Source organism: Pantherophis guttatus, chromosome 3, assembly GCF_059756535.1.
Source record: "Pantherophis guttatus breed Tessera chromosome 3, ASM5975653v1, whole genome shotgun sequence".
NCBI classification, from domain to species: Eukaryota; Metazoa; Chordata; class Lepidosauria; order Squamata; family Colubridae; genus Pantherophis; species Pantherophis guttatus.
The window spans coordinates 155,438,036-155,457,658 of record NC_142065.1 but is presented as its reverse complement, the minus strand read 5'-3'; positions in this window follow the sequence as shown (position 1 = coordinate 155,457,658).

The window sequence follows — 19,623 nt, the reverse complement described above, 5'->3', positions numbered from 1 at the left end:
TAATAAAGCACTATCTTAAAAGAGACACTTCCTTCTTTCTGTTTCATAGGAATCTGTTTTCTACGTGGTACCTGCTATAACAAACATAGGCTTTGTATAAAAGCAAAGTTTCCTTCTGAAATTTACCCACATGCAACTCTGACTGAGAAATTGTTTAACAGAAAAAATTCTCACTAATTAATATATTTACCCTTTACAAATTAACTTACCGGTAGATTTCAGACTGTTTCCAGATTATTCCCACACCCTTATTTTTAGTATTTAAGAACAGACAGTAGAAACATCCTTTTTTAAAAAAAAAAAAAAGTTTTTTTTTAAAAAATATAAACATTCCATCTTCTCTTAAACAGTGTGTCGTCTGGGTACAAATATCTCTGTGAAATAGCCATCAGAACTTATATCATCATTCACTACATTGATATTAATTCTCTAATCTTACAATTATAGTATATTGAACAATTGAGCATAGTAAACTTATTCATTTTTCTCTCTTAATGTATATTCTAATAAGAATATAATAATAATATTAAGCATAATAATCTTAATAATCATAATACTAACAATTATCATATTGTTTACATCTCTATCTTAACATATTTTCTACTCTTCTTTAATCTCCTTCTTTTATTTCCAACTTCCATTTTTATTCTCTAACCATTGATAAAATAATTCCCATATCCTATAATATTCAGTTTGTTCTTTCTCCTTAATTGCCAGCGTTAATCTGTTCATTTCTGCACATTCTAATATTTTCCTAGAAACATCCTTTAATGTCTTTATCCGATGCAATCTTTAAAACTAACTAGCAATTTCTTTTTCTGGTCCTGTTTCATATTCACATCTAGGAATGTGCAGAATCTCTGCACTCTAATACAGGTAGTCCTCAATTTACAACAGTTCATTTAGTGACAGTTTGAAGAATGGCACTGAAAAAAGTGACTTATGGCCATTTTTTACACTTACGACCATTGTAGCTTCCCTGAGGTCACAAGATCCAAATCTGGCAACTGACTCATATTTATGACTGTTGCAGTGTCCCCAGGATCATGTGATCTTCTGACAAGCAAAGTCAATGGGGAAGCCGGATTAACTTGACAACCATGTCACTAACTTAACAACTGCAGTGATTCACTTAATGACTGGGGGAAGAAAGGTCGTAAATTCACTTTAAAAGTATCTCACTTAACAACAGAAATTTTGGGCTCAATTGTGGTTGTAAATCAAGGACTATCTATATTCTGTATTCAAATCTATGCCTGATATCTATCAAAAGGGGTTGTTTCATTCTTCCCCATCCATGGGCATCTGCCACCATGAGGTCGGGATGGTGGGAAATGGCGACTCATGGTATCATATTAAACTTTAATTAAACTTTGTCATCACAACCCATCCTGAACCCTCTCTTAATCTACACATTAATGTCTTAATCTGTACGTTAAATATGTTCATAAGACTGTATGAACAGATCAGAGCTTGTAATAATAAAAAAGGATATGTTTTTTTATGATTACTTTTTAAGTGGAAAAATATCCAATGTTATTTGGGTACCTAAATCATTCATAGAAATTGATGGCTTCCTTTCCTTACCTTTCCTTTCCTTTCCTTTCCTTTCCTTTCCTTTCCTTTCCTTTCCTTTCCTTTCCTTTCCTTTCCTTTCCTTTCCTTTCCTTCCTTTCTCTTTTCCTTCTTTCCTTTCCTTTCCATTCCATTCCATTTCATTCTATTCCTTTCCTTTCCTTTCTTCTTTCCTTCTTTTCTTTCCTTTCTCCTTTCCTTCTTTCCTTTTGATTCTTTTCCTTTCCTTTCTCCTTTCGTTCTTTCCTTTCCTTTCTCCTTTCCTTCTTTCCTTTCCATTCTTTTCCTTTCCTTTCTCGTTTCCTTCTTTCCTTTCCTTTCCATTCCATTCCATTCCATTCCATTCCATTCCATTCCATTCCATTCCATTCCATTCCATTCCTTTTTCCTTTCCTTTCCTTTCCTTTCCTTTCCTTTCCTTTCCTTTCCTTCTTTCCTTTCCTTTCCTTTCCTTTCCTTTCCTTTCCTTAGCTTCTATGAACTATAAGAAAAAGTGGGGTTTTGAGTTCTCCAGCCAGGACGTTAAACTAAAGACTAAGTCAACAATGGAAAAAGTTATATGGGCTTAACCGTATGACATGACTAGAGTTGGTACTTATAACAAAAGTTTTGTTTTCTCAACAGTATAATAAAACAGTTAATAAGCAATAAATCTGAATTTAATCACAAGGATTGGTTTAATGGTGTGGTGACCTTGTGGTACTAATTATTTCCTAAAGTGACTTTCTTCATAAAAGAGAGGGTTTAATCAGACACTGTATATGTGTTATCAAGAGCGTATGATGGATCTTTTGTCTCATTCCTCTGTTGTCCTTGTAATTTAAATATCCTGTTGTGTCAGTATAAGGACAGGAAGTGAGTTATACAAAACCTTACAATAACAATATTACGTTTCAAGAAAGCAGATGTGCTCTGTATGGGTTTTTCTTCCCAGAGGTAGTGCTTGTTTTCTAAATGCTACAAAGAATATTATCTTTTCTGTTAGGAGAATGCTTCTAAAAAAAATCTTTCAGTAATCTACCAAATATTTTGCAGATGATTAGAAATTGCACTTCTCATAATGCCAGATTTTAATTATTTAGCTTTCTGCTTTATTTCTTTCAAGAAACTCAAACCTCTTTCCAGCACACTCAGGTTGGGTAAGCAGGAAAAGATTTATAATGTTAATTTGTGTTTGTGTGTATGTGTATGTTTTGTGGGGGGTTTTTTGACCTATGCAAGTCTTGCTATTTTTATGCAAATCTTCGGAAAGTCAAAATTGGCAAATATGTTCTTCAATTTCAGACACATCCTATTTGTTTTCTTGATGTAACTGCTGCTCAGCAATGTCTTTTAACAGCACTTACAACTCAGCTCTCTAGAGAGGCTAAGAATATATCCTTGAGAAGCAATGAAACAAAAGCTGATGCACCCCAGCTACAGGCTCATTAGGACTTCAAATAACATTTTAAAAAACATGGGGCACTGCCAGTAAAGAGGTGGTGGTTGTTTGTAATGCATCTAAACGCATTTACAGGAGTGATTATGGCTGGACGTGGATAAAAGTTCTTTTTTTTTTTTTTGCTGGTAACTAAGGTAGAATGTTATTTGCAAATCTGTTTTCCCGTAATAGGATTACGGGTAGAATTACCTTGCTCTCGGTATTCAGCCAAACCCAGCCAGTTCTGTCTGTGAATGTCCCCTGAAAAGCAGTTAATTGCACACACGGTGCTCAAATCCTTGCCTCATTGATAGAAGCAAAAGGTTTGACACTGATTTCAGCATAGCTAGAATTTTCTTCTTTCCTACAGCTATTGGTAGACCATAACGATTGAACAAAGCAGAAATGAAATATCCTATGGGAGACACTGAAATCAACTTATTTGGTTTTCACTGGGACCGCATGTCAATAGAAAAACCTATCCAGATGGTGGTTGCCAAGGGAAAGAGGCACAAGAGGTTATTCCACATACACATGCATGTGGTATTACTTGCACTAGGCTTTCATTTACTACCCATGTTTCCCTGAAAATAAAACAGGGTCTTATTTTCTTTTGGGCCCCAAAATAAGCACTAGGGCTTATTTTTGAGGGTCTTATTTTTTCCCCGTATATGGGAGGCCCACTTCTTCTTTTTGGTGGGGCAGGAAGTGGGGCAGGGTGGCACGCCAGTCCTGCTGTCACAAGGTGGGGGGGAGTGGAGTTGTCCCACACACCTAACACCGGCTTACCTCAGGGCCCCTGCAGCCAGGCCATCCATGCCCTGATACCTGCCTCACCTTGTGGCTGCGGCACCGGCACACTGCTTGGTTCTTGCTTTGTTGTGGCTGCAAGCAAGCAGAGGAAGTGGGCTGGTGGCCAGGTGGGCTCCTGCTGCACATGGCTATTGGTGTTGCTGCCGCAAGATAGGTGTTGGGGCATGGATGGCCTGGCTGCAGGGGCCCTGAGCTAAGCCAGTGCGGGGCATGTGGAGCAGCTTCACCACCACCACCCCACCTCACCTCATCGCTGCAGCACCGTGAGCAACCAGATGGAATGAGCAGCCAGCCGGCTGTGCAGGCTCTTAAGTATGGCTTATTTTGGGAGTAGGGCTTATATTAGGCACACATGTAAGAAAACATGCTAGGGCTTATTTTCAGGATAGGTCTTATTTTAGGAAAAACAGGGCCCTTACCTAAAGGAGAACAGCTTAGGAGTAGAAAGAGGGCCAAGACCAGTATCATTTTTATTAGCAGGCTTGGCCTGGCCTGACCATTAGACAAAATAAGCAGCCAGACCTGGAAATGCAATTCTGAGTGCCATAAATGGCAACAAATTATTGTTTTGTTTTTGTTGTTGCTGTGTTTGCATTGCTAAGGGACGGGAAACGGGGCTACTGGGAATTCTGTATGACAGAATTCAGCACTGTGGGTGCCTTCAATACTCCAATCCCAGATCTGGATTGATGGAGGACAATATTTCCTACTTTGTCTTGTTCATCAATTACCATTGCCACTGGGATAAGCAAGAGTAATGAGCTATCAGTCTTCTTGAGTGACAAGGAACTCTTACCTTCAGGGAGCCGGGCAGGGAGATCTAGCCCTAGGTACCAGGTACAAGAGAAGATAAAAGACCCAGGTGCACAAAAATAGAAGTTATTAGGATGACACATTAATATTAATGCATTGGTTTTATTTTAATTCATTTGAATACTGCAAAAAATCAAATCTCCCATGGCAGTTTACACTCTGTAAAAAGCATAAAAGAAAACAGTAAAACCACAATAGGAATACAAAAAAGATAAACCCAACTAAATAACATATCACATTACATCTCTGACAAGGAATAAATTACTTTTGCTGATTATTTTGCTAGATACGTTTTTACGTGCTTATCTAGTTTGTGTCTTTCTCCCTAACAACAATGCAGAAAACCCTTTTGGAAGTGAGTTGTAGGAGTAGGTTGCAAGGCCAGATGGATGGCAGTTTTTCCACTCTAAGCCCTATTTATTTTAATATAATTGCATTCAAATTTCAGACTTTTGCCTGAGTAATGTTAAACTGCAATATGATATTGCTTGAAATCAAATAGTTGTATTTGATTTCATATATCATTAGATGTTTTCATATGGCTTTTCTAGATTCATGCAGATGAATTCCTTTAAATTCCTTTATTTTATTTTATTTTATTTGTTAGGTTATATCCTGACTTTCCTCTGAGAACTCCAGGCAGGATATATCTTGAATTATATAATACTCTCTGTGACAGAACAAAATTCATCCAATATACTTCCATAGTTCAGTGTGACCTTCTCAGTTCTAGTCTAGGACCCAACCACAAGGTCATAGTAGCTTAGCTGTAAAATCACATGGCTTAGATAAACATTAAAAATACGTCAAGCTTTACACCACACACACACACACACACACACACACAAACAAGTTTACAAGAATGATGCAGTAACTGAAATATGCTTAAGTTATACTGATTTGGTTGCTGACTTTCTTCAGATGCTTCTAAAACAGTAAAATGAAAATGTTTATTGTTTTCCTATCTCTATTCTTGTTCTTGATACTACAGTTGTTATTTCAATGTACAGTATACAGTACAGTGGTGGGTTGCCCCTGGTTCGCATCAATTCTATAGAACCAGTAGTAAAACCCGCAGGAGGCTCCGCCCACCAACCCCGACGTCATCAGAACGCTTCTGCGCATGCGCGGCCCCGTTGTGAACCGGTAGTAAAGGTAAGTAGAACCCACCCCTGATACAGTACTTCGGTCTTCTATCCAGACGTTCATCCTTGGCTAAGGAGTGGTTTGATAGAGGTGGTACAGGTAGTCCTTAACATACAACAGTTTGTTTAGTGACCACTCAAAGTTACAACAACACTGAAAAGAAGTGACTTACGACCGTTTTTCTTACTTATGATCATTGCAGCATCCCCATGGTCACGTTATCAAAATTCAGACACTTGTCAACTGACTCATATTTATGATGGTTGCTATTACATACTAAGCGTGGGTTGGCAATTGACTGAGGCGAGACGGTTGATTAAATAAGACAACCCTTTATTGAACGAGCTAACAAGCTAACACGTAGAACGAGGCAGCTCCAGAGAGACCTGGCACTTTACTGTCTGACAGCTCTTTATATCCTTCGCTGTCAGACGGCTAGCCAATGGCGAGGCTGGATTCTCCCGCCTTGACACAGTCACAGAACAGCCAATTGAAACACACCTCTACGTCGGCATGCTCCACGTTCGATGCGGTAGTTTCAAAGACACAACAGTAACGGTATCCTGGGGGTCATGTGATCACCTTTTGTGACTTTCTGACAAGCAAAGTCAATGGGGAAGCCAGATTCGCTTAACAACCATGTTACTAACTTAAAAACTGCAATGATTCACTTAACAACTGTGGCAATAAAAGTCATAAAACGGAGCAAATTCAAATTAACAAATATCTTACTTATCAACATAAATGTTGGGCTCAATTGTGGTCATAAGTATCTTTACTTCAAAATGTAAATTGGGCCAGGCCATCTTTAATGATGCTTCCATTCTGACCATTTTGATGATTGGAAACATTTTTTGGATGCTTAGGGCAGGACCACACCAAACTTTTATGCAGCTTCCCTTAGCTTGGTTTAAGTCAGGGATCTCCAAACTTGAGAACTTTAAGTCATGTGGACTTCAATTCCCAGATTGGCTAAAGAATTCTGGGAGTTGAAGTCCCCAAGTCTTAAAGTTGCCAAGCATGGAGACCCCTGGTTTAAGAGAACAAGAGTCTGTTTCAGTTGTCAGAATGTCTATAATAGTTTATTAGGCAAGATTTAGGCAAGAAAACCAAAATACACAGGTACAGTATACGTGGTACCTCACTCAATAGCAGTAACTGTGAGAGGGATCTTGGAGTCCTAGTGGTTATGAGCCAGCAGTGAGCTGCAGCTGCCAAAAAAGCCAACACAATTCTAGGCAGCATTAAAAGAGTGGTAGAATTAAGATCACGTGAAGTGTTAATACCACTTTATAATGCCTTGGTAAGGCCACACATGGAATACTGCATCCAGTTTTCGTCGCCACGATGTAAAAAAGATGTGGAGACTCTAGAAAGAGTGCAGAGAAGAGCAAGAAAGATGATTAGGGGACTGGAGGCTAAAACATATAAAGAATGGTTGCTGGAACTGGGTATGTCTCGTTTGATGAAAAGAAGGACTAGGGGGGACATGATAGCAGTGTTCCAATATCTCAGGGGTTGCCACAAAGAAGAGGGAGTCAAGCTTTTCTTCAAAGCACCTGAGAGTAGAACAAGAAGCAATGGGTGGAAACTAATCAAGGAGAGAACCAACCTATAGCTAAGGAGAAATTTCCTGACAGTTAGAACAATTAATCAGTGGAACAATTTGCCTTGAGAAGTTATAAATGCTCCAATACTGGAAGTTTTAAGAAGAGATTGGATAACTATTTGTCTGAAATGGTATAGGGCCGTAATGGTGAACCTATGGCATGTGTGCCAGAGGTGGCACACAGGGCCCTCTCTGTGGGCATGTGCACCATTGCCAGCTGTTCTTCCAGATTCTGTCACACGCATGCACACCGGCCAGCTGGTCTGGCATACATGCTCACTGGTCAGCTGCTCTCTTCCGGGTTCCGGCGCTCTGGCACATGTGCGTGTGCACGCTCCAATTTCAGCATTTGGTGCAGAAAAGGTTAGCCGTCACTGGTATAGGGTTTCGTGCCTAAGCAGGGGGTTGGACTAGAAGTCCTCCAAGGTCCATTCCATTCCATTCTGTTCCATTTTATTCTATTCTATCCTATTCCACATGGAAAAGTGAATTTCAAGGATGTTTTTAAAATAATATGGATTTTTAAATGACCTGACTCTTTAGTAACCAATCCGTTTCCCAACTATCTCATGGCATGTGACTTGACATTAGACACCAGGGCACTAACTATGGCTGATGTTACATTAATTGTTACTGTATCAATGCCCTTGAAACATACTTAGGAATTGTTTTCCTGTATGCAGCATTCCCTGGAATTGCTTAGCTATATCCTGCTGTTTCATAAACCTTTCTAGATGGATTTTTTCAATTATGCTCATACTGTTTCTCAGATCTCTGAATGTCTACTAAATAGACACTACAAAACTTTATTGATCCAAAGCTCTACCTTATGGAGCAATGTAATAGGCTTTTGGTTCAACAAGACAGCTATTCCCTTCTGTTAGAAATGACAGGAAAATCTGTCAGTTTTGCGCCATTTTTTCCTTTCCAGAATCATATGTAATATTGCAGTCCAATTTTTATACCTGTTTGTAAATTAAAGGTGAAGGGGTCAACCAGAATCATATTTATTTTTTTGTATACGCATTTCCCAAATGAGTGTTTTGTATGCATCTTTGTCAGTTACATGCATTCTTGTATATTTTTTTGTATTTAAAATGCATATAAAATGATCTTGGAAAAAATGTGAATTACAGGCAGAAACATGCTAACATGTAGATTTAGGAAGTCAAGCTGAGTAAATTAGTATAAAAAATTGTGTCAAATTTTTCCACATCTGATTCGTTCAACAAGCTTTGCTTGTAATTCCATACCGGTAAAGGCATCCAAGCAGGCTCTTACTTAAATAACCAATACAAGTTTACTATTAAAAATGTGTTTAGTAATAAATATTTATGTTTGTTTAAATATAGGAATAAGCACCAACATATGTTTGTTTAAGAGTTTGCCTTCTAATACAGCAAAAGGTTCATGGGCTCACATTTAATATAAAGGCAGAACAATTTCTGTCGTAATATATGGCTCAGCGTTTACCATTTTATTAAAAGTTTAATAATGGACCTGTGCCAGTGGGCTTGAAAAACTGTATAGCAATTTTCATTTGCCATAGAATTCCATTAAAAACTTGCTTATGTATACAGAATGAGACCATTTGTTAAGGGAAGGTTGTATATGCTTATAATTGGAAGATACATTTTATGCTCCTGAACAATGGTAAATATATAATGCTTTATAGTTCACAATGATGAGCAACTCTTGGGAGCAAGGTGATATGTAAATAATAGATATTCTGGGTGATGGGATATTCCAACAGATAGGTAAAGAAAGAATGTGACTAGGCAAACTCATTTTTTTCCTGGCTGTTACAGCCTTATTTCATTCTTCTCTAATTCTTCTCCCACCTCCATTCTAGTGGAATAAGAAATAATTGCACTTGAAGCTTGGGATTAGTTCTTCCATGTCTCACATATATGACCATTGAAAGAGAGGGCCATGACACTGCTGAATTTTTTCCTTTCCAGAATCATGTTTTTATACCTGTTTGTAAATTAAAGGTGAATGGGTCAACCAGAATCATATTTATTTTTGTATATGCATTTCCCAAATATGTGTTTTGTATACATCTTGGTCAGTTACATGCTTTTCCACATCTGATTCATTCAAGCGAGCTTTAATTGTACTTCCATACTGGTAAAGGCCTTATTTCTTTCTTCTCTTCTTCTTCTCCCACCTCCATTCATTCTAGTGGAATAAGAAATAATTGTACTTGAAGCTTGGGATTAGTTCTTCCATGAATCACATGTATGACCATGGAAAGAGAGGACTATGAAACTGCTGAATTCAAAGTCTCACTTGTCCAGTAGAAATGCCCAAGCAAAACAGAATGGGCCAAATCGCCGCAGGACAATTCCACAATACAATTGAGTTATTTAAAATAATTTAAAAAGTATTTTAATTGTTGTCATTCATATTTCATTTCGTCCCTCCTTTTGAACCTTTTCTTTAATGATTCTACTGTATTCCAGGGTTTCTTCGATATTAGTGTAACTCTTGTCCCTCAGCGAGTTTTCCCGAGTTGAGTTGGTTATGGTGAGTTGGTCACAGCAAGTTATCCTAGATCCCAAGGAAAATCCCCTCGCTCACTCATGTTCTCCAAAACCTTTGGGTGTGCATTCTCAAGGCCATTCCAAACATTGTGGCCAAATGATAGTTTGCAATAGGGCACAAAGAAAAAATTGTGTTGAGTATATTTTAGTACATTTTAATTTTCACTGAAGTGTAAATTAAACATTGAATTAATTTTAATACTGGCGCTGGCTCATCCCTTGTAGGAAGGCAGTTCTTGGCCCTTCGTGTAATGATCAAGTGTAGTTCTCAGCCCAAATAAAGATGCCAGTCTCTGCCTGCAGATCTTGATCCTCATTAAGCACATGAAAAACTTTTGATGACTCAAAAGACTTTTATGAGTAAACATCCTTCTATACGTCATCTGATGGCCTATGGCAGTGATGGCAAATCTTTTAGACACCGAGTGCCCAAACTTGCGTGCACATACATGCCCAAACTGAAAGGTGTGTGTGCGCGCAAATGCATGCATGTGCGGACATGCATGTGCACATGTGCTGACATGTGTGCATGCGCAGCAGAGACCTGAGGACCAGCTGGCCTGCGGGAGGTGGGGCATCCCAACACTGGCAGCATGGCAAGAAGTAACATCTTTTTCTTTCGTGAGCTTCTGTTTCGTCGTTTGCAGGGAAACAGAAGCTCACAAAAGAAACTCCACGGAGATCTGACCTGGGGGACGGCGTGCTGTGCCAGCAGAGGGGGCTCTGCATGCCATCTCTGGCACTGGTGTCATAGGTTCACCATCACAGGCCTATGGGATTAACAGAAAGAGTCATTTTATTGAAAAATCATCATCCCACTCTGAATCCAGAAATCCAAATGAAAGCAGCCAGATCCATAGATATCAAATATCCATGGATATTATATTAAATCCTCTATAAATTTAATATTTAATTCTCCTTAAGGATATTATCCTTAAATTCATCAAGGAAAGCCCACTATTTTTCTAGAGAATGGGATATGCAGATAGTCCTCAATTTACAACAGTTCATTTAGTGACCGTTCAAAGTTACAACAGCACTGAAACATGTGATTTATGACCATTTTTCAAAGTTATTACCTTTATAGCATCCCCATGATCATGTGATCAAAATTCAGATGCTTGGCAACTGGTTCATGTTTATGACCATTGCTATGTCCCAAGGTCATCTGACAAGCAAAATCAATGGGGGAGCCAGATTCACTTAACTGCCAGGTTACTGACTGAACAACTGCAGTGATTCACTTAACAACTGTGGCAAGAAAGGTCATAAAATGAGGCAAAACTCATTTAACAAATGTCTCACCTTATTAACAGAAATGTTGGGCTCAATTGTGGTCGTAAGTTGAGGACTCCCTGTACCATCAAGATTTTACTCTTAGAAAGTTCTTCCAACACTCACTTTGAATTTGCCTCCTGTAATGGAAATCTATTATTTCAAGTCCAGCCTTCTGAACCAAGAAAGATCCTCTATGACACTTTTCATAGTTGTCAAGTGCCATTATACCACCTCCTCTCCATTTTCAGTTTACTTAAGGCTAAATATGTCAAACTGCTTTAACCTCTCTTCATGAATTTAGTTTCTAGCCTTCCCACCTCTATCATCCTTCTGGTCCTTTTCTAAAGCTATCTGGAACATGGAATATGAAAATTTGAGAATACGAAAAGATGAAATAGCGGTTAAATGCCAAGGAAGATGAAGATGATGAATAATGGCAAAACTAATAATTCTATATGGGTAGTATCTAAAATGTATTTTGATATGTAGACTTAGTAGTTCTTTGAATTAGTTAATTTCTTAAAATTAAAAATTGTGTTGAACGGTTGCAAGCAGTATGTACTTAAGTGGCATGTTAGGTTATTAGTGCATCTGGTGTAATGTTGCTAAATGTCTCGCATCAAAAATTAAACAAGTTTGAGGCTGTCATGGGAACTAGGTCAGCAGCCATTTCATAATTCACCTTTCACTGGTATTTAAAACTAGCAATCATATGATCGGAGTAAGATAAGATCAAAAGCCAAATGACTTTGCTGAATGGAAATGGAGAGAGACGTTCCTTGCAAACATGCAAATAGAAGCTTGATTTTAAAGTACCATAAAGGGCAAAGAAATAAAATGATGAATATGGTGGCACTTAATTCATAGTACTTCATCGATACTTGAATCAGAAAAATCATAATACTCTAGAGCAGAGGTGTCCAACTTTGGCAACTTTAAGGCTTGTGGCCTTTAAGACTTGTGGACTTCAGTTCCCAGAATTCCCCAACCAGTCTGGCTGGCTGGGGAATTCTGGAAGTTGAAGTCCACAAAACCTTATAGTTGCCAAGGTTCGACACTCCTGTTCTAGAACAGTGTTTCCCAAACTTGGGAACTTTAAGAAGTGTGGACTTCAACTCCCAGAATTCCCCATCCAGCATGTTCCCCATCCATACATCTTGAAGTTCCCAAGTTTGGGAAACACTGCTCTAGAAGAAACTCTTTGCTTTCTACAGGTGGACTTTATGGAATTATTGGTTAAGTTCTTAATTCTTCCCAGAGTCTCTCAAATTGGTTCGAGAGGTTTTGCTATTTTAAGGCAGTATCTGTTTGATCCAATTACAGTATCTCGCTCCCCGCACAAATAATCATATTATCTCCACACAAAAAGCCCCTCAAACCTGTGTTGTTTTACACAAGTATCTTGGCAGCAGCAGTCCCACATTGGATTGTCGATTCACAAACAAGCAATTACAAATTGCTGCACTATCCCCAAGATATGCCCAAATTACCCCCTTGGGTAATTACTCCCAGATTAAGAACCATTGATCTAATGCCTGGGATGAGGAATTGCTTCCATTATCATTCCATGTTCAGAAGTGGACCTGACTGACTGCTGGATCTGAATTCAGTTCCTCAGATGAAGAGGGGCAATTTAGGAGGGGCAATTAATTTCTGATGCCCCACACTGGACTGCCCCGCTTCCCATAATTGCCATTTGAGATCATTATCTCACTTTCCCTTACTAGAACTGCCCTTCTCCCCATTTCTTAGAGAATCAGCCTACCATGTAGTCAGAATAGATGCAACTTTACTCCAGTGGTGAAATCCAATTTTTTTTACTACTGGTTTTGTGGGCGTGGCTTGGTGGGCGTGGTGTGGCTTCGTGGGCGTGGCAGGGGAAGGATACTGCAAAATCTCCATTCCCACCCCACTCTGGCGCCAGCCAGAGGTGGTATTTGCCGGTTCTCCGAACTACTCAAAATTTCCACTGCCAGTTCCCCGAACTGCTCAAAATTTCCGCTACCGGTTCTCCAGAACCTGTCAGAACCTGCTGGATTTCATCCCTGCTTTACTCTTCTGAAAACACAAACGTACACATACATTTGTAATCGTAAAGCTTTCGGCATGAAGCAATACCAGGGATGATCGCCTGGATATTTGAATTGGACATGCAGTTATGAGGTCATTGTCATACCTCCATAGAAGTTTTGTATACAAATTACATGGATTGTGTGTATATGTTTACTTCTCTTTTTCAAGTTCTCATTATATGTTAAATAATAATTCCTGATCAGATCTTGCTTATAGCCAAAAATAATCGATGGACTTGATTGTTGATTTCATGCAAGGAACCTGGGGAAAAAAAATGATATTAGAGCAGAGGGCTGCTTTGGTTTCTAGAAAGAGAACAATATGTTCCATTTCTTCTCCCCTCCTTCCTTTTTCTTTTTTGTAGAAAATATTTCCTTCCTGTGGAGGCATCTTGCCCTATTGCCAAAGGGTCAGGTGGTATAAATTGCATACACAACAATATGGAGAGTGTTTTCAGGCTAAAAGGGAAGAACCATTCATTGATTCATTGCTTGCATTGACCCTTTGATTGTTGGATGTCTCATTTCTTCATTAAGAATAAGACAGCTAGAGGAACATCAGAGTGATTGTCCTTAAGGTGGTAAATCACCCTGGTTTTCATTAGAAGCTGCGAGGGAATTATAGGAGCCATACCAGGGCTTCAAACCCAGTACAATAATTTGGATTTCCTTTGAAGTAGGAGTGTATATGATTGCATCAAATGTCTCACATTTTCAAGGAACTAAATATTTTTTGTAATCTTTTATTGAATTTTCAAGGGGGAAAGGAAAGGTGGTGACCCTGTACTAATTAGGTTACCTTAAATCTTATTCAGATTTAGGCCACCTAATTATTTCCTGGTTGTCAGGTCTATTCAGTTAGTTTCATGTTGCGGAATTATATCTCTAAAATAATTTGTGCATCTTTTCTTCAACCTTTTGCTAATCTCTTAACTTCCCATGTGATCGCTGCATTTCTCTGCATACTTAGCTGCCATCTTCTTGGCAAATGAAATAGGCAATTAGCATGAAATAGAAATAGAACTGACATCCCAAAGATAGATGGAGTGAATTTTTCCAATAGCTTGTTCATAGAAAGTACAATAATGCTGATTTGATAGATTAATAAGACCGAAAAAGAAATGTTAGAAAGAGTGCCACTATTTACAACTAACAGGTTTGTTTTATGTATTGCTTTCTTATGCTAATTCTGTAAATAAAAATCCAAGTAATTTAAAAATTAGTATTCAAAATAACAAAACAAAGATGTTAATACCTGAGGTTCTTTCATGTTTACATGGCCACCTGTGCTGCTTTGCAGGATTTAAGTAAACAATACATTTGATGCCAAGTATATATTGGCCAGTGAATGAAGATGAAAGTTGAAGAACCAATTTTGTGTGCCTGATAGTTTGTCATGTACTCTTAATCCCTAGAATGCTAATCCTAATCTCATATGCAGTAGGAGAACCTATCTGTCAGTTATATTGGCATGAGCTGCAATAGTCCACTTCTGAAGCATATTTAACTCCACTAATTTGATTATATCAACTATCTAATCTCCAGTATGACCAGTCTGTACACTTTTTGGTGAAAAGTGATTTTGTCAATCAACAAAAACAGATTGGAAGAGCCCCTCGTTGAGGAAAAGCATCCTCATTGTAATAAATGCCAAGAGAAAAATACTCACAATTTACAACCTCCCTTTTTCCAATTACTGTTGCTATTTGATGCAACTTTAGTGCATTTGGGCTGAAAATGTATTATATTCATCAATTTAGCATTCGTTTAAAACAGAGCAGATCAAAATCAGTCATATATATATATATATATATATATATATATATATATATATATATGTAAAAAGTTAAAATATTGGGTGTTTTCCCGCGTCATTATAAGTTTGTTAGTTAAAATGTTTAAAATATATATATTATCATCAAAAAGATCTGATAGCTCTTTTGCAATACAACATGTGATTCCTGGCCAGAAATGGCTTTTAGTACTAAACTTCCTTTGAGAACTTTTATATTCAGCTGGCAAACTGTCTTTCCTTCAATCCCACCGTAATGATACCTTAAGGTAGGTTATAATTCAATAAGTAACAAAGCAATGATTATATTCTGCAATAACATTACAGTGTATCATTTAGCTGTGGAAAACATTATGTGATTAATCTTGTCCTGTATGTGTTCTGAAAAAAAATATATATGAAGGGGCGGTACTAAATGCATAGGAAAAATTGTATGCAGATCCCCTAGACAGTTTAGCAGGTGTCAAGAGTTTAGTTATGGTTGATTTCCTACATAGCTGATCTGCAGAACCTGAAAGCATGACGGTAATACATTTTACTAATTTTTTTTTTAAGGAAGAATCTTTATGCAATCTTATGATGGCATTAAAAAAAAATAAAAAATGGATGCAAATTAATCTTCACTGTATCAAGTAACTATAGAGCTTTTCTATGACTCTATTCTTACCCATCTTTTGTCTATATTCTAACTGATACATAAAATCTGCTTTCTATTTGGTTTTCCCCAGACAATGCATTCCACCCTACCATACTTTATGGCTCTTTATTTCTGCTATTTCTCAGATGGCAGTATGTGCAAGATCTCATTCGTGTTGTAATTCCATGGTTACACAATGCAAATATGCAATGTAATACTAGAAACAGGTCAGTATCCAATCAATCTTCTTTGTCACTTTATGAATCACCTCAGCCCCCAAATCTCTTATTTTCGGAAGTTGAGAAACTTTTTTTTTTTTAATAGAAATGTTCTATGTTCTTTTTCTCACAAATCATAAATCCAGCTCATGGGATGGATGAGATAGGATGGGAATAGAATTGGACAGGCTGTCATAGCATACGATGTACTGTTTGAAAGAAGAACCTCTATGTGAGCAGGTCCACCTTTCCAAAATTTTATATATTACATAATCCATTTTGTAATACGTGGTCAATAGGCAGACACAATAGGCAGCTCCATGGCTCAGGACCTGGGTACTTGCGGGACCGCCTACTACCACCAATAACCTCCAACAGGCCGGTACGCTGTCATAAAGAGGGGCTCCTCTGGGTGCCATCGGCCAAACAATGTCGACTGGTGCCCCCCAGGGAGAGAGCCTTCTCTGTGGGGGCACCTACTATCTGGAACGAGCTCCCCCCGGAGATACGGAGGATCCCGGATCTGCGCACCTTCCGCCGCGCTCTAAAGACCTTTTTATTTCACCAGGCGGGCCTGGCCTAACTTTCTCCCTCTTTTTAAACATTTTTAATATTTTTAAATATTTTTTAGTATTTTTAATATTCAAAGTTTAAATTTGTTTTAAATTGATTGGGTTTTAAATCTGTCTGGGCCAAACTATTTAATTTGATTTTATCTCTGCTTTTTAAATTTTGTATGTATGTATTTTATTGTTGGCTGTTCACCGCCCTGAGTCCTTCGGGAGTAGGGCGGTATATAAATCAAATAAAAGTAAAGTAAAGTAAAAGTAAAGTAAGGCAGCATTTGTGTTTCTAGAAGCAGGATCTGTATAGATTAGATGCAATCAGGGAAGACATCACTTTAATGGATCTAATTATGATGTTGTCAAGAAAATCATATGGACATAACCAAAAACTTGTCTTGGGGCTCTCTTTATCTTTTAATAGAGAGAAAGGTCTCAGAAATTTAGATGATGTTTGTACAGTTTATAACACAATATTACAGTATTCATATTTTAAGTGCTTTGTGTGACATACACTTATATTCTGATGTAAGATTATTTTCTTCAAGGAGTTTTCACTCACCTCAGAATCCCATAATTAAGCGATGCTGACCTCATTCTGAGTTTTTCTTGTAACATCTAATCAGGAAGCCAAGTTGTTCTCTCATGGATCATCCCTAAGCAAAGTATTATGTATAATGCCCCGAAGCTCAGTAATTACAATACACAGAGACCTAACTACATTAAAATGGCTTTATTTTATTTGGAATCCTCCTCATTTTCTGAAATAAATTCCTTTTTATGCACATGGATATGCTGTTTTAAAAAGAAATGTCTTGTGCAAACCTACCCCTCATGGTGGTTGATATGGCTGTTAACCTGTCCATTAACCACTATGCTCTTAGAATGCTCCACAGGGTTTTGATAAATTCTTGCTTTGGACAAGAAAATCTAAAACATCCTTTTTTTTTCTTCCCCTAGAGCTGTCTGAAAGGAGGGAGGGTTATTAGTTGCAGCTGAACTGATTAGGTGTGTCAGGAGGTACAACCTGACCTATGGCAATTTAGAATAATTAATGAGGGCGGGGGAGGAGGTCCCTTTTTAAAAAGGAGTAGCACCAATATAGAAATCTATAATTCTTCATGGACATATATACTACTGAAAAGTTTTTGGTTGTGTATTTCTTTGAATCAAACAACTGACCCAAGTAGCATGTTCTCCCTCTCTATGCTTAGAATGCTAAATTTATGAAAGAACAGCTCTCAAGTGTAACCAGAGGAGTGGGAGGGGAATGAACAAGTTGAATTCAAGAGGAATAGACTGAAAGGGTTAGATTTCCAGTATCGGAATAAAGGGAGGCAACTACCACCCGTATTGGCCTGCCCCAAAAATATACCTTGGCTAATCAGAAATGCATAAGGGATAATTGCCAATAGGAGGAGACGCTTGGACCAGTAACTTGCCAGCTTGGCTCACTACAAGGCTGGGATTGTTACATTCAGGAGATCCACATTAATAGCTTCCATGGTGCTGTGTTCCTAGGTCACAGTTGGAATATGCGTGTTCCCCGCTGTGCCTGGGCTTTATTGACTTCGGCAGTATTTGACCTTGTAAAACAGAGGTCATCACTTCCAAACATTCCTTGCTGAGGCTTGATTATAAGGTTAAAGTTCAGACTAGATTAACCAAGAGATTCCCTTCAGATTCATCAATGCTTTCAAGAAAATTGGACCAATTGAACAATAAACCAGTAAAGTTTTATGAAATACGTGTAGAGGTTCCTAATAATTTTTGACTGATAAAAAAAAAAATCTTTCCTGTTCATTTGGATTTCATTATGCTAGTAAACTGATAGACTTATGTGAGACTGCTTTTTCTTAGTAATACACACACACACACACACACACACACACACACACACACACACACACACACAAATATATTGCTATATTGCTATAGAAATAAGAAAAGGTAAAAGATGTTTCCCAATGAAAATGTAAGATTTGGTTTTCTTGGTATTTTACCATATCACTGAAGCTTGGTGGCTTTTTTAAAAAAAGATCTTTTATTCTTCATTTTTTCCTCTTTTCTGTGGAAACATGTATTGGTGAATAGAGGCTGATTCATTAGAATAACTTTCTCTCTTTTAATGTGGTAATTCTCAATTTATTTCTTATCCCAGAATTATGTACAATGCAGGCATAATCATTTTCGTTGTTAAATGTACTTTCCGCAGTTCAAGAAATATCTCAAAATCTTTTTTTAGGTATTTTAAATTTAGTTGCTTTTAATTGCTGAAATCTATGGGAGAAGAAAGGATTATTCAGCTCCCATTCTTCTCTCAGAAGGCAAGCCCTGATTGGTAGATGTTCTTTCTTTCTTTCTTTCTTTCTTTCTTTCTTTCTTTCTTTCTTTCTTTCTTTCTTTCTTTCTTTCTCTCTGTCTGTCTCTCTCTCCCTCCCTCCCTCTCCCCTTCTCTCTCTCTCTTCATTTTTTAAAATTTTGTCCTCTGGTTCACATTAGCCATCACAACACCACCCTAACATTTTGTATTCTTTTTAAAGTAAAACCAATAAAACATATTTAAAAAGGAACAGATTTAAAGAAAGGAAGATGGAGATGTTTGTCTGTGCCTTTTTTAGTGTTAAATATAGTGATCCTTTTAAAATTATTACAGATAATTTAACACATTACTTGTTAATGATTAATTTAATATGTTCCAAATACTGCTGTAGAAGTTGCACTTAAGATATATTTTTCCCCAAAGGCAAAACTAGGACAAACCGGAGACAATTGCGAGAGTTGTTCTACACACCAATTATTTCTCCTAAGGGAAATTCTCTCTGTGGGCTTAAATGTACCATTTCTAATACATACTACATATTAGCCTTGCATGGTGACTTTTGCTGGGCTCAACATATTCCTTACATTTGCTCTACTCATAAAAGTTTAAACATATTGTAGTACCTGACACTCCCAAGATGTGAGATGTTGAATATCATGTGATTTAAGATATAGTGATTCATTGTCTAGATTTAATCAAACCTCTGCAATCCTATAAATGCAATATTAAATAAAAAAAATAGAATTCTTTCTCCAAGTTCACTTGCTGTCCCACTTATAGCCCTATACCAGGGGTCAGCAACCTGCGGCTCTGGAGCC